Consider the following 13,304-nt stretch of genomic DNA (forward strand, 5'->3'; position numbering starts at 1 on the left):
TAATCTCAGAATTGTGACCTGGAATGTACGGGGCCTCAACAGCTACCTTAAACGTAACAAAGTGATGATGTATTTAAAGAGGATGTGCGTAGACATAGCCCTGCTGCAAGAGACCCACCTCACTATGGAAAGGCTGGAGGTGGTCGGGAGGAAATGGAAGGGCACTGTTGTGGGGGCAGCGTACTCAGCGTATGCCAGAGGGGTTGTCACTTGGGTGGCGCCCCACGTGCCGTTTCGAGTGCTTGATTCCACGGTGGACCCGGAGGGTAGAATGGTGGTGGTAACGGGTCTCTTGGAAAAGAGAGAAGTACACATCATAAATTTGTACGCCCCCAATAACGATACAGCAGCCTACTTTAGGACCCTCTACGGTAAACTTGGCCCCCTGGCAGGGGGGTACAGTAGTGTGCGGGGGGGACTTTAACTGTACCGTAGACCCCAGTATGGATAGGTCCAAGGACAGGACAGGAAAAACGACACCGGCGGCTAAAGCGCTGAGTACCCTACTGAAAAACCTATGCCTAGAGGATTTGTGGAGAAGGCTGCATCCCACGGATAGACAGTACCCACATTTCACAGCGCCACATGATTTGCACACAAGGTTAGACTACATGTTTGTAACAGCCGGGATAGTGAGAGAAATAGAAGGAGCAGAATAAAAAGCCCGAGTGCTGTCGGACCACTCGCCCTTGGTGGTAGACTGGAGACACCAGCCCCCACGACCGCAGATCCCTACATGGAGACTTAGGACCGAGGCTCTGCAGGATGAGGGGTTTCGGGAGGGCCTGAGGGACGCCATTGAAGAATATTTTGATACCAACACGGGAAGCGTAGGCTCTGTGGGCACATTGTGGGAAGCGTTTAAGGTGGTGGTGCGTGGGGTCGCTATCTCCCAAGTTAAGGGGCTACAGGGGGGGGGTCGAAAGGGAGCTCCGGGAGGCAGAAAGGGAGCTAGAGGAGCTCACACGTTGCGTGAGCACCGCTCAGGACAACAGAACCAAAGTAGAGGAGCAACAGTTGTCCTGCAGTGCACTCTGGGATAGACTGTGTAGACTCAGCTACAGGAAATATACGGAGAGGATACACGCAGGGGGCGACAAGCCGGGCAGATTGCTGGCTTGGCTGTACAAGAGTGAGACCCCCCCCCCCGCTCGGTGATTAGTGAGATTCAGGGCGAAGGAGGTAGCATATGCAACACCCAGAAAGAGGTAAATGAGGAATTCCTTAAGTTTTTCAGACACTTGTACGAGGACACGGGGGAGGATATGGGCCAAGACATACTAGACACATTGGGGGACATTGAGCTGCCCACCTTAGATGATCTAGAACGTTCTGAGTTGGACGCATCCGTCACCTCGGATGAGCTGGAGGTAGTGATTCGGAACTTGCCCACTTGTAAGGCGCCGGGTTCGGATGGGCTGCCCAGCGAGTTCTACAAAACGTACCAGCAAGAGTTGCTCCAGCCACTGCTTTCCACTTTCAACGAGGCCTATGAGAAGGGAGAACTCCCATTGTCCCTCCGTGAGGCTGTAATCATCCCACTCCTGAAACCAGGCAAGCCGGCCGCTGAGCGCGGGTCCTACAGACCGTTGTCCATGCTCAACCAGGACAGCAAAATACTCACGGCGGTGATGGCTAATAGACTGAAGATGGTGATTAAGAAACTGATACACCCAGATCAGACGGGATATGTTCCGGGTAGGAACATCACCGATAACCACCGGAGGCTACACCATGTCATAGACCAAACTGAGGAGGACACGGGCGAGCTGGCTATAGTGTCGCTAGACGCGGTCAATGCCTTCGACTCGGTACGATGTACCTGGCTGAAAGCGGTCCTGAAGGGGTACGGAGTGGGACCCGGATCCCTCAGATGGGTACAGTTGTTTTACAGCACCCCGATGGCGAGGGTCAAGACAGGGTCCACGGTCTCAGATTCTTGGCAACTGAGCAGGGGGACCAGACAGGGATGTCCCTGTCACCTATGCTAAATATACTGGCATTGGAGCCGCTGGCAATATGCCTGCGTCAACAATATGGGGAGGTGGGCATAAACACGGCCAGTGGAGAGCATCGGATATCATTATATGCGGATGATATGCTCCTTTATTTGCGCTACCCAGAAGAAAACCTACAGTACGTCCTAGAGGTGAATAGAACGGTACGCCATCCTCTCCGGTATATCGGTGAACCCTGGAAAGTCCAGCCTGTTCCCTTTGGGTAGATATAGGAATGTCCCGGTGCAGAGGCTGCCTGTTTTGCCAATACCATGGCAGCCCGTAACGTTTAGGTATTTGGGAATAAACGTTTATCACAAGATCGAGACAGAACACAAGCACAACACGGAAAAAGCGATAGAGGAGATTAAGAACAGTATGGTATTCTGGTCCAGATTGCCCCTGACCATGATGGGGAGGGCGGCCTTGCTCAGGATGGTGGTCCTGCCTAGACTCTTGCACTTCTTTATAAACGTCCCGTTTCTGATACCCAGGAGCCTATTCGCGAAACTTCACAGCGTATGTAGGGGCTTTGTGTGGGGCAGCTCTGGGAATAGGGTGGCTCTGTGGAAGCTCCAGAACCTGTGTGACAGGGGGGGGATAGGCCTGCCCAACTTCGAACTCTATTACCTGGCGGGGCAGCTGCAGTACGTGGCCAGGTGGCTCTCGACTGAAGATTCGGCTGAAGCCAGGCTCCTGCGCGAAGATACAGCCCCATACTTTCTGATGGAAGTGGTGTGGTTGGGCAGAGATAAACTGGTGGGCAAGGGGCGGCTACTGAGGTTGGGGTGGGAGATCTGGCACAGGACATGGAAGATTAGGGGGGACTCGGAACCATACTCCCAGCAGGCCCCTTTGGCGGCTCTGTGTGGGAGCGACTCTCAACTACTTGAATCGATCCGCAGATACTGGGAACAGGTAGGCCTAGCCACCCTGGGGAACATGTGGCAGGAAGGGGAGGCGGTGGACTTTCAGCGGCTGCAGGAAGAGACAGGAGTACATGGTGGCCAATATATAACCTACACTAGGCTGGTGAAAAAGACTAAAGAAAGATGGCGGAGACAGTGCTCGCGGAGGATCCAGATGCCTCCCTGGAAACCATGTATGATGTATCGGAGGGCGGGCACGAAATATCGAGGATATATGAGCTCCTGCGAGCAAGGGCAGTGAAGGAGTTGCTCCAATTGAGACAAGATTGGGAGGAGGAGGTGGGAGGACCCATGACGGATGGGCAGTGGGAACGGGCCCAGAGGTATCATAAAAAGGTATCCCGTAACGCGAGATTCCAACAGCTTCAATTGTATGTTACCCACAGGGCTTACTTAACCCCTGGGAAGATTGCAAAGTTTGGGGGATCAGCTATGCAGCAATGCCCCAGGTGTGGGGAGGTGAACGCGGGACTGTTACACATGTTTTGGGCTTGCCCGGAGGTGCATAGATTTTGGAACGAGGTCAAGACGAGACTGGCTGGCGGGGGGGTGGTGCTGGATGTGGAATCGGCCTGGTCATGCATGCTTGGACTATTCCCTGGACCCCGGCATTTGAAACACATAAGCAAGATGAAGGACCTGGCCTATGTCTTGGCCAAACGTAGGATCGCCATGGGCTGGAAGGCGGCCGACAGACCTAGGGTGGAGTTATGGTGGACAGACCTCTTGAGGTGGGCGGAAGCTGAATCCGTAGTCTGGTTTGAAGCGGTCACCAGGGGGGGGGGCGAAGAAGAAGCAGGGCAAACCCTCACCAGGGTGACAACGAAACAGAAGACCCGATTGATGGCTGTCTAGGAAGTGTGCCACCCAATGATGTTCCCGCAAACAATATGTGAGAACCGGCTCTAGTTTAAAGGGGGAGGAGGGAGTTGGGGAGTTTGAAAATGTGTTGGAATATGATGCTCTCTATGTTTTGAAATAGTTGTAGTGTGTTTGCTTGACCTTAAAAATAAAATAAAAATATATTTTAAAAAAAAAGTATATTGCGAGCAGCGAGATCCCAAGGCAGCATTGCAATTAATGGCTCAGGCATCCAACTGTGCCAGGACCTAGCGCTGACCACCTTGCAAAAACGTGCAGCTATGGGTCCCGTGGTGAGAGAGCTAACGCAGAGACAGATAAATACAAATGGACCTTTCCCTTTGATTTGCTTTTCACCTTGGAGGAAAGACAACATCTTCCACCGACCTGCAAGCAAGGGAATGTGCTGTTAAATTTGAAGGAAGACGACGAAGCAGCAGTTAGATCGCCGCGGGACCCCTCCACCTCTTGAGGCAGAAACCACTGGGAATGCACCACAGGACATGAGGAAGACAGGAGGCAGTTGGGGTATCCCGCGGGACCACCAGGTTGCGGTTGAGGACACTCCAAGGCGACATTGGGTGGGGAAGGTGTTGGGGCTACTTGTCAGACAGAAAATGGTGGAGTCATGTTTGGAAAATGTTTATGGGAAAGGGAACAATGCAACATGGCGACAGCGATCAGTTTATCGAGAGGTGGGGCATTACTGTTGAAATGTTGAACGTTTCACGCCAGGCTTAGGGAGGGCACATGGGTTAGGGGCGGATTTTAGAATTTGACAGGAGGTATTAGGAATCATCCCACAGTTCACATCTGTTTGTTACTTAGGCAAGAGCCGTGGGGCTAGGCCCTGGGGCAAATCACAGGATCTCTGGTCTGAACCTGGGGGTATGTTTGGGCACGTTGGGGTAGAGGGAAGGTTATGGGTTCAGCTTTGGGAGTTAATCTGCAGGGGGGTGGGAGTTGGGGGCAGGGCAGCGGGGTGACAGGGTAGATGTGGGTACGGTAAGGCCTATGTGCGACTGGGATTTGGCGAGGCATTGTTCAGGGCTGGGCTCAAGGTGTTGACACATAATATCAGGGGTATGAATGCCCTGGTTAAACAATGGAAGATAGAGGCATACATTGGAAGTGAGCGGGCAGACATAATGATGCTCCAAGACACACATGTGCAGAAAAAGGACAAAAATATAGTGAGACTCAGGCATTTCTTAAAGATGCACCATGCTTATGCTCAGGGTAAGACAGCATGGGTACTTATTGCATTCAAGGACTAACTGGGCATCCCAACCACACATACCCGGGTGGATCTGCAAGGCAGGTACCTGTTTGTGTGGTGATAAGACCAGTGATGCTATACCTCCGCCACTGTATACGCACCCAATACGGGACAGGGTGGCTTTCTCTGTAGTGTGGCAGCTGTCCTAGGCCAGTTTGCAGACGGGGACGTTATATTAACAAGGGATTTCAACCTGGCCTGGGGGCCTCATCTGGATAAAAGCTTGGGCAGATCGCAAGGACAACTGGGTCTGTCGATGGCCCAAATAGAGACATACAAGGGCATGGCTTTAAGGGATGTGTGAGGAGAGAGGGTACACGCGTTTCTCCCATGTTCATCAAACACTCGAGAATTGACTATGTGTGGGTGTCGACGGGCCTACCAGGGGATGTGAAGGAGATGGAGACAGGTCGCATATCTCTCTCCGATCATGCCCCTCTGATAGTGGAATTTGAGGTCAATAACAAACCAAGGGGGACTATGGCGATGGACGTTTCCCACGGAACTGCTGAAAGACAGGGTGAAAGTGGATGAAGTGGGGGATAAAATGGATCAATATTCAACACCAAGGAGACCCCTGGGGTGCTGTGGGATGCGTTCAAAGCAGTCCTTCAGGGTGAGTTGATAGCATTGGGGGTCCTCAGGGAACAGCAATGGGGCCGAATGGCGAAGGAATTGGAAGCACAACTTAGCGAGACTATGCAGGTGGCCGCAGAAAAACAGACGCAAGCATCGCGTAAAACCATAAAGCACATTCAAGGACAATTAGACCTACTTTGAATGCGCAAAGCTGAAATGTCCCTCTCACAATCAAAGCAGAGATACTATTTACATGCCAGTAAAGCAGATAGAGTGCTAGCTAGACAGTTGAAGGCACGTACTCCGCTCAAACTATACTCAGACTCCAGGATTGGGGGAGGGGGGAGTTTGTGATTTCAGGCAACAAGGCTATCCTCAACACATTTGCACGATTCTATGAGACCCTGTATTCTCTGTCTAGCTCTGAAGGGGGAGCGGTAAGAACCATCTACAACCGATTCCGCTCCTGAAGTAAGTCTCCAAGAGAAGCAGGTATTAGAATAGGATATACGGGTGGAAGAAACAGAGAGAGCAATCAAATCCTTACCGGTAAACAAGGCCCCTGGGCCAGACAGCTATCCGGCACAGTTTTATAAACAATACAAAGCAAAGCTGGTGACAAGACTATTCAATTCTACCATGGCGAAAGGAGTGGTCAAGCAATCTATGTCAGAGTCCAAGGTGGTGCTTTTCCAAAAAATCTGGTAAGGACCCGAAGAAGAGCTGGTTATACAGACCTATAGAGTTAATGAATATCAACGCAAAGATTTTCAACGCAAAGATTTATACCAGTATTCTGGTGAACAGCTGGCCCCACTGCCCCCTACGTTGATCGACCCGGATCATTCTGGATTTATTCATGGGAGACAAACTTTCGATTACATTAGGCGGATATGTCACGTAATAGAAGAAATGTTAATTAGGCAAACATTATCCATCTTGGTCTCCCTAGAAGCCAAAAAGGCGTTCGACCGAGTCGAGTGGCCATTCCTTTCTGTGGCTTTAGAGCATATGGGGTTCAGGGCTAGATTTCAGCAAATGATCCAAGCGAACTACAGGAACCCCACAATATATTTTTTCGATTAATACCCACCTATCAAGACATATTCCAATACATCGGGGAACAAGGCTGGGGTGGCCTCTGTCCCCACTGCTCTATGTCATTTACTTGGAACCTTTCCTTACAAAGATCCGACACAATGAAAACATAAAGGTTATCTAATTCGGGGGCTAGGAACTGCTCAGGGTAAGACTGACAAGTCGAACTATCAGGGGACTGAAGCCAGGGTTTAGATCTCACCTGTGTTGTTGTCTGTGCATCATCCGGCCAGGCTGCTTCTTTAGCCAGTTGTTTAAACTTGGAGGTATAAGTCATAAGATTTTGGGACCCTTGACGATAATCCAAGAGATTCCTGTGCAGAGTACACCATCTCAGGTCTGTCGAACATGAACTTGAAAGCTTTAAAAAAGGCAGCATAGTTATCCAGCAGTGGTTCCCCTCCTGTAACGAGAGGGGTTGCCCAAGAAAGAGCATTGCCCATTAAAATGAGATGTCAGAAAACCCACTTTTGCTCTATCAGAAGCATAAAAGAGCGGTTTGAAAGAAAAATGGATGGTACAAGAGTACAGGAATTGTTGCAGATGCTTTGGGCACCTATCAAACTTATCCAACACTGTACCAAGTGATGGGCTTTCCTGGGACAAGACGCCACGGGTGAGCACCATTTGCTTCAGGGCAGCGTTTTCCGCTTTCAATGCTTGGACTTTCATAGCAACATCCTGCATGGATCTAATTAAGACTTGCATAGGATCCATGATAGGAGTCAGTTGGAGTCTCAAACTGTCAGGTTCAGGGTCAGAATGGCAAGTAGACCGATCAGAGGACTGACGACTGAAGCTGGGGTTTAGGCCTCACATGTGCGCTGTTGTCTGAAGCAATGGTCGACACTTTGTTGTGCCATTTTCTTTGTGTGGAGCGTGAGTCGTGAATATGAGGGTGACTCTCTCTGGATGTCAACCTGACCGATGAACACCTCGAGCCAGCCGCCAAGCGTTGAAAACCCTCAAGAGGGGGAAAACCTGATCCAGATGACAGAAAGAGGTTGATGTACTACAGCAGATGTTCACAGGTAAGTAGATACAAGGTTCCCAATACTGTGAGGCTGACAAGACAAAGGTTTCACTGGGTTCAGAAGCAGGAAAAGGCATTGCAGGCAAGGAGTGAGGGGAAGGAAGCATAGGAAGGAGCAAGCACGGACCAGCACGAAGAACCAAAGGAAAAGGACAGGAAACAACAGGAGATTCCAGGAAGACAAGAGAAATCTGAAATTCTTAATCTGTCCCTGAATTGCAATTAGATTCAATCTATGGTTCGGCACACTTCCTTTACTTGGGCTATGGTGGGTATTAAATATCTAGGCATAGTCTTAAATGAGAATATGTCCCTGATGCTTATCAGCAATTACCCGGGGCTACTGAGCAGGGTCATGGCATATTTGGGGCGACGGAGTCCATTATCGATTCCCTTGTTAGGGCGAATAGCAGCAATCCAAATGTTTACCCTGCCAAGACTCCTATATTATTTTCAGGTCTTGCCCCTCCGTGTACCAAGCTCATTTTTCAGGTCACTACACAGAATATTGTCGGCCTTTATATTGCATAATAAACGTCCTAGGATTGCAATGAAAACGCTGATGGTGTCTAACAGGCGACTATTCCTTAGACAGCACCACACTCAATAACATTTATTCCATTATCCAAGAATGGTTTGCCAAGCACGGCCTGTGCCTCAACGACGACAAGACAGAGCTCCTCCTTCTAGGTTCCCAACCCAGACTCAACAAACTCGACAAACTCTACCAGTCATTCACTATCGACGACAACAACATCTGTGTCTCTAACAGCATTAAAACCCTGGGAATTTACCTCGACTCCTCCCACACACTGACAAGACAGATCAACGTTATATCATACGCCACTGCTTACACCTGTAAGCTCATCAATGCCAGCAGACTTTACCTCTCACTCTCAAACTGCACCACCTTAGCTAGAGCACTAGTCCTCTCCAAAGTGGACTATTGCAATGCGCTATATCTCGGTACCAGCCAAAAAAACATTAATAAGTTACAAGTTATCCATAATAACGCCCTTCGAGCAGCCCAAACAATCATATCTCAGACGTCAGACGCTCCTGCCAATGGCTATCTATATCTCAGAGAATCGAATGTAAAACCCTTTCGCTCACTCACAAATGCCTATCAAACCAAGCACCCAGATACCTATCAGACAACTTCACACACCACACCCCATCTCATCCAACTAGATCAGCTCAAACACATTGCTTAAATATCCCCAGATACAAACTCCAAAAGGCAGGAGGCTCTAGCTTCCCTGTGCTTGCTACTAAACTTAGGAACTCACTACCACTCGATCTTAGATCTGAACCTGCCTTTCACCGTTTCAGACACAATGCCAAAACCTGGTTACTGACCAAAGAAGCCCAGAATGCCTAACACCTCCCTGTTAGTGCACCCACCACTGCCTGCAACCTGCATTAATTATGCACTGCTTGCCCCACCCTGTACATTATCTGTAAATGCTTTATAATGCTTTTAATTTTCTGTATTGTCCATCCATGAACCTTATTTTATCACACTGTTATGTGTACCAATTCAAGCGCATGGATGCCCTAGGGCCAGGCGGCACTATACAAATAATAAACTAAACTAAGTATTAGGGAGGTCTTGGCCTACCAGACTTTGAAATAGTATGAGCCAGCAGAGCTATGGGCGGTGGGGGAGTCGTTACCGGGGGACAGAACTAAGCCATGGGAGAGGATGGACAGATCGGTGCTATGCATGCCCTTCGAGGGCATCTTGTGCATGCAACCCGACAGACCCCCCTCCCCCACCAACACTCGTATAAGTCACTAATATTTGACATATGGGATGGGTTACTCGAGCGTGGGTTGTTGTCCTCGATCCCCTCTCCCTTCTCCCCGATGTTTGAGGACCCACACTTTCCCCTGGGGTGGAGGTAGGAGCCTTTTCACAATGGCAGAAGGTTGGCTGTGTAAAGTTAGCAATAGGATGCAAGGAGCGGAAATACTGCAATTTGATGCATGCACACAGTCTATAGGACTGAAGGAGAGAGACAGAATGAGATACTACAAGGCATAAATTAGTTTTCCAAAATTGATTAGTCAAAAACGCTACATAAATACATTTTGATTAGCAATCCAACCTAAATGGTTGGACATTTTTGTTATCAATGTTTTCAATAGGACATGACGTTAATTGCAAGAAGACCTCAATAAAGATTCAACAGTTTGTGTGTGTTGTAATGGAGGCATGGTATCACAAGTATGACACTGATTTTACAATTTGTAAAACCTTTATTAAAGTTGCTGGGCTTGGAAAAACTCCTACGTTGCCCTATAGCAAGGATGGGAGTAGTCATCTCTACCCCCGAATTATAAATAAAACAGTCTATTGAGTTTGTCAAATTAAAATGGCCTATACTAACAAAACCTAGTGCCCACCCTATCTCTTGTACAAAAAGTGTGTAAAGGAGAGAATGTATGCAAAGGAAAATCAATGTTCAAATATAAAAATAAACGTGGCTGAGTCAGCTCTCCTCCCCATGTTAGACAGCATAAGGAGGTCCTCGTAGGCAGGATGACACACTCTGGCTCAGGTTCTTAACACAGAGGCAGTTCAAAACATGGATCGAGTCCCGCCTGGCCTTACACGTTTAAGTCTCTATTTCCAGCTTTCAAAACACTGTTCAACACAAAGTTCACGCCGGTCCCCCTCTGTCAGGCTCAGACCTTTCAAAGCAAACGTTTCTTTCTGGTCTTTACAGTTTTTCCATTCACGAGTCAAGGTTAGTACCACGGGTTGGCCTCGTCTCCCCAACTCTGGCCTTCACCAGGGAGGGTTTCTGGTGTCCTTGAAACACAATGAAGCCTTCTTGTTTGGGATTTGTCCTTCTCCACGTGTCTTTCGCTGCCTTTTGGAGGCAACAACCTCCTGCAGGGAACTCCTGGCGTTCTTTACCCTTTTCTCTTGTCCCTCAGTCCATTGCTCTGCTCCAGTAGGTTTGCCTACTCTCTGTAAATTCTGATATTACTCGTGTTCCACCTTGCTCAGAGTGTGTCTCTATGTTCCGCCTTTTATCTGTGTGAGGAGAGCCAATTGGTATCAGATGTATACACTTAAAGTCAAATGCCCGACTTTGCCTGACCCAATTAGCGGGACATGTCCAATGCAATATGCAAGAGTTAGCCTGTTAACTCTCGGTCGCCCTTTTCCTCAGCCCAGTGGTTGCGTATAAAGAGGGGACGGGAGAGTTGGGACCACAGAGAATCCTATGAAATAGGAGGGGTCATGGGTATGGGAAAGGGGGGGAATATCGCGTCTCACCATCGGTCGCCTCACCCCAACTCCCCGAAGATCCCTCACCCAGGTGGTCCTCCCACACTGGTCCACCCCCAGGGTCTGGATCCATAGGTGATAGCTGTGCCCTGTCCACCTGCGAAAGAGATCCCCGGTGACCAGTAGGTGAGACACCCTTTGGTTTCTCACAGTGTGCAGTTTTTATTTCAATACAAAGTTAGTTGGAACGTTTGCCAATTTTGGCATAAAGGTATGCAGCGAGAAGCAATTGTTTGGTTAAAAAATGGGGAACACATTAAGAGAAATCTCTGGCTGACACGTGTGCAATCAGTGCGTCACCCTTCTTTTTCCTCCTATGGCCATGGGTTTGCTGCTGTTGTATTGTTTTATGGTTCCCAGGCATTCCACTGTTTGCGTTTAGATTCCTCTGTGCATCAGGTGTTATCCAATCACAATTTTCTTCTCAGATTCTGTGCTTTCTCACCTCGGAGGTGGGGCTCACCACATCCAATAGCAGAGGAAAGTGATGATGCACTTGGTTCTCTCCTTGTCAGCCTGCATGGCATATTCATGTAAAGTGCCCAGCCATTTTTAAATGACTGGTTATGCAAGCTTGCATGTGTTGGGAGTAATTTCTTTTTGCTACACTCGCTTATGTCCCTACATTGTCCAATGTGCTGAAAAATGGGTTTAAAGATTGTTCCCATAGGCGGCGAGTATACAGGGGCCAAGTAGTAACATAGCAGCATGACAATACGCAAATCATTTTAGAATCATCTTGAGCCAAAAGAATATTGTCAATATCCTTCATGGAAAACTACAAGTCCCAGGAAACAAAATAAAGCAACACACACTAAAATAAACTGTTAGGTTTACCTGGGTATAGAAAGTGTCAGCTTGCTGATGTTGTGCTGTTAAGAACATTTGACTAAACAAAAAATGTGTGCATGTCAAGCTGTTAAACATATAAACAAATCTTTAAAGGAGAACTTCATTTCGTTACTCAATTTAATTGTGCTGGAAGCAGGCAGATTTGGGAGGAAATAGGTGTTGTGAGGGTCTTTCACTTGCAATGTCCTATTAAGTGGCTAATTGTCTAATCATTCCCACGTAATAAAAGTGCTGCAGAGAACAAAGTACATGTGACTGCAAAGCCTTTATTTTTTGAGCCGCACAGTCCAGACGCTGTTTATCTTTTGTATTTTGTCTTGGTCATGAGTTCTGAAAGTGAGCAAGTCCTGTCAGCAACATCCCAAGAATTTCAGAAGGCTGGGGAGGAGGTAGAGACTAACGTCAATTAGTCCATGAAGGTGTTGCCACCCTGGGGCAGGGAGCCGCACTTTTCTCCACATTTTGCCAGACTTATCAGCGACTTAACATGGGTCATGCCATATATTGAAGTGCTTTAATATAGTTGCTAGGTCTCCTGGACCCAGCTTTGGGGTGGTTACTTATTTGGAGCAGAAACAGGTGGGGCATCTTTTTATTAGCCTGAGTCACAACTGTCAGAATTGACCCTGCCTGCTTTCTTTCTCGCAGTTAACACATACTTACTCACAGTTAACATATGTTTTTGTGTTATGTGCAAGTCCTAATAATTCTTGTTTCTCATAGCTTCAGAAAATGTGCAATAAAGTACATTCTATGCTCCAATGTAGGACCCATTAGTGTTGTTCCAGAGCGAGTTGTAACAAAAGCTCCAGTGTATGGTGAGCTTGGGAGCCCGACGTCTTGTAAAACACGCTCAGCCTATGGAGCGATTAGCACACAACCTGCATGCATAATTATGGTCCTTTATATACAGAGCTTCCTTCGGGCGTCCATACCCCCCCAACTGCATGGGCAGTGACCCTGGCCTCAGCAGATAGGAAGGGAGCATGTCCGTGCTGGTGCCTCAGTGAATTCGTCTGCCTGTCCTCTGCCCTCAAACTTACCATGTCCATAAAGTAGGTCAGGAGGTGCACGAACTCAGCAGCTCTCACGCTCTCCTTTGTGAATGCTTTCCAATGCCAGCAACAGCCTCTGGTTGGGAACATGAATAGAAACAATGTTTCAGCTCAGCTCAAGATGGTGCCTCTTCCTCGCCTGCACGACCCGCACACTGCGGGTTCGAAACAGCACCAGATTACCATTAGAAGTGCAGTTTAACATTGGTGCTACAAATCATGTTGCACTCGGAGCAACAAACGCAAATCGGTGATATTGAATTGCGATGCAATACCACTTATTTTATGCCTTGTACTACCAACTGAGGCATTGGCTA

At 48.4% G+C, this 13,304-nt stretch overlaps 1 long non-coding RNA gene across 1 annotated transcript in view; it reads right to left on the reverse strand.

The window, feature by feature from the left end:
• Positions 1 to 13,304, reverse strand: part of LOC138580389 (uncharacterized) — a 54,922-nt gene that overhangs the window by 34,190 nt on the left and 7,428 nt on the right. The window contains exon 2 of the long non-coding RNA XR_011304243.1: positions 12,976 to 13,063. This is a non-coding gene — a long non-coding RNA (uncharacterized lncRNA). The remainder of the gene's footprint in view (positions 1 to 12,975; positions 13,064 to 13,304) is intronic.

This window comes from Ambystoma mexicanum, chromosome 3p, assembly GCF_040938575.1.
Source record: "Ambystoma mexicanum isolate Mex_15411 chromosome 3p, UKY_AmexF1_1, whole genome shotgun sequence".
Lineage (NCBI taxonomy): Eukaryota > Metazoa > Chordata > Amphibia > Caudata > Ambystomatidae > Ambystoma > Ambystoma mexicanum.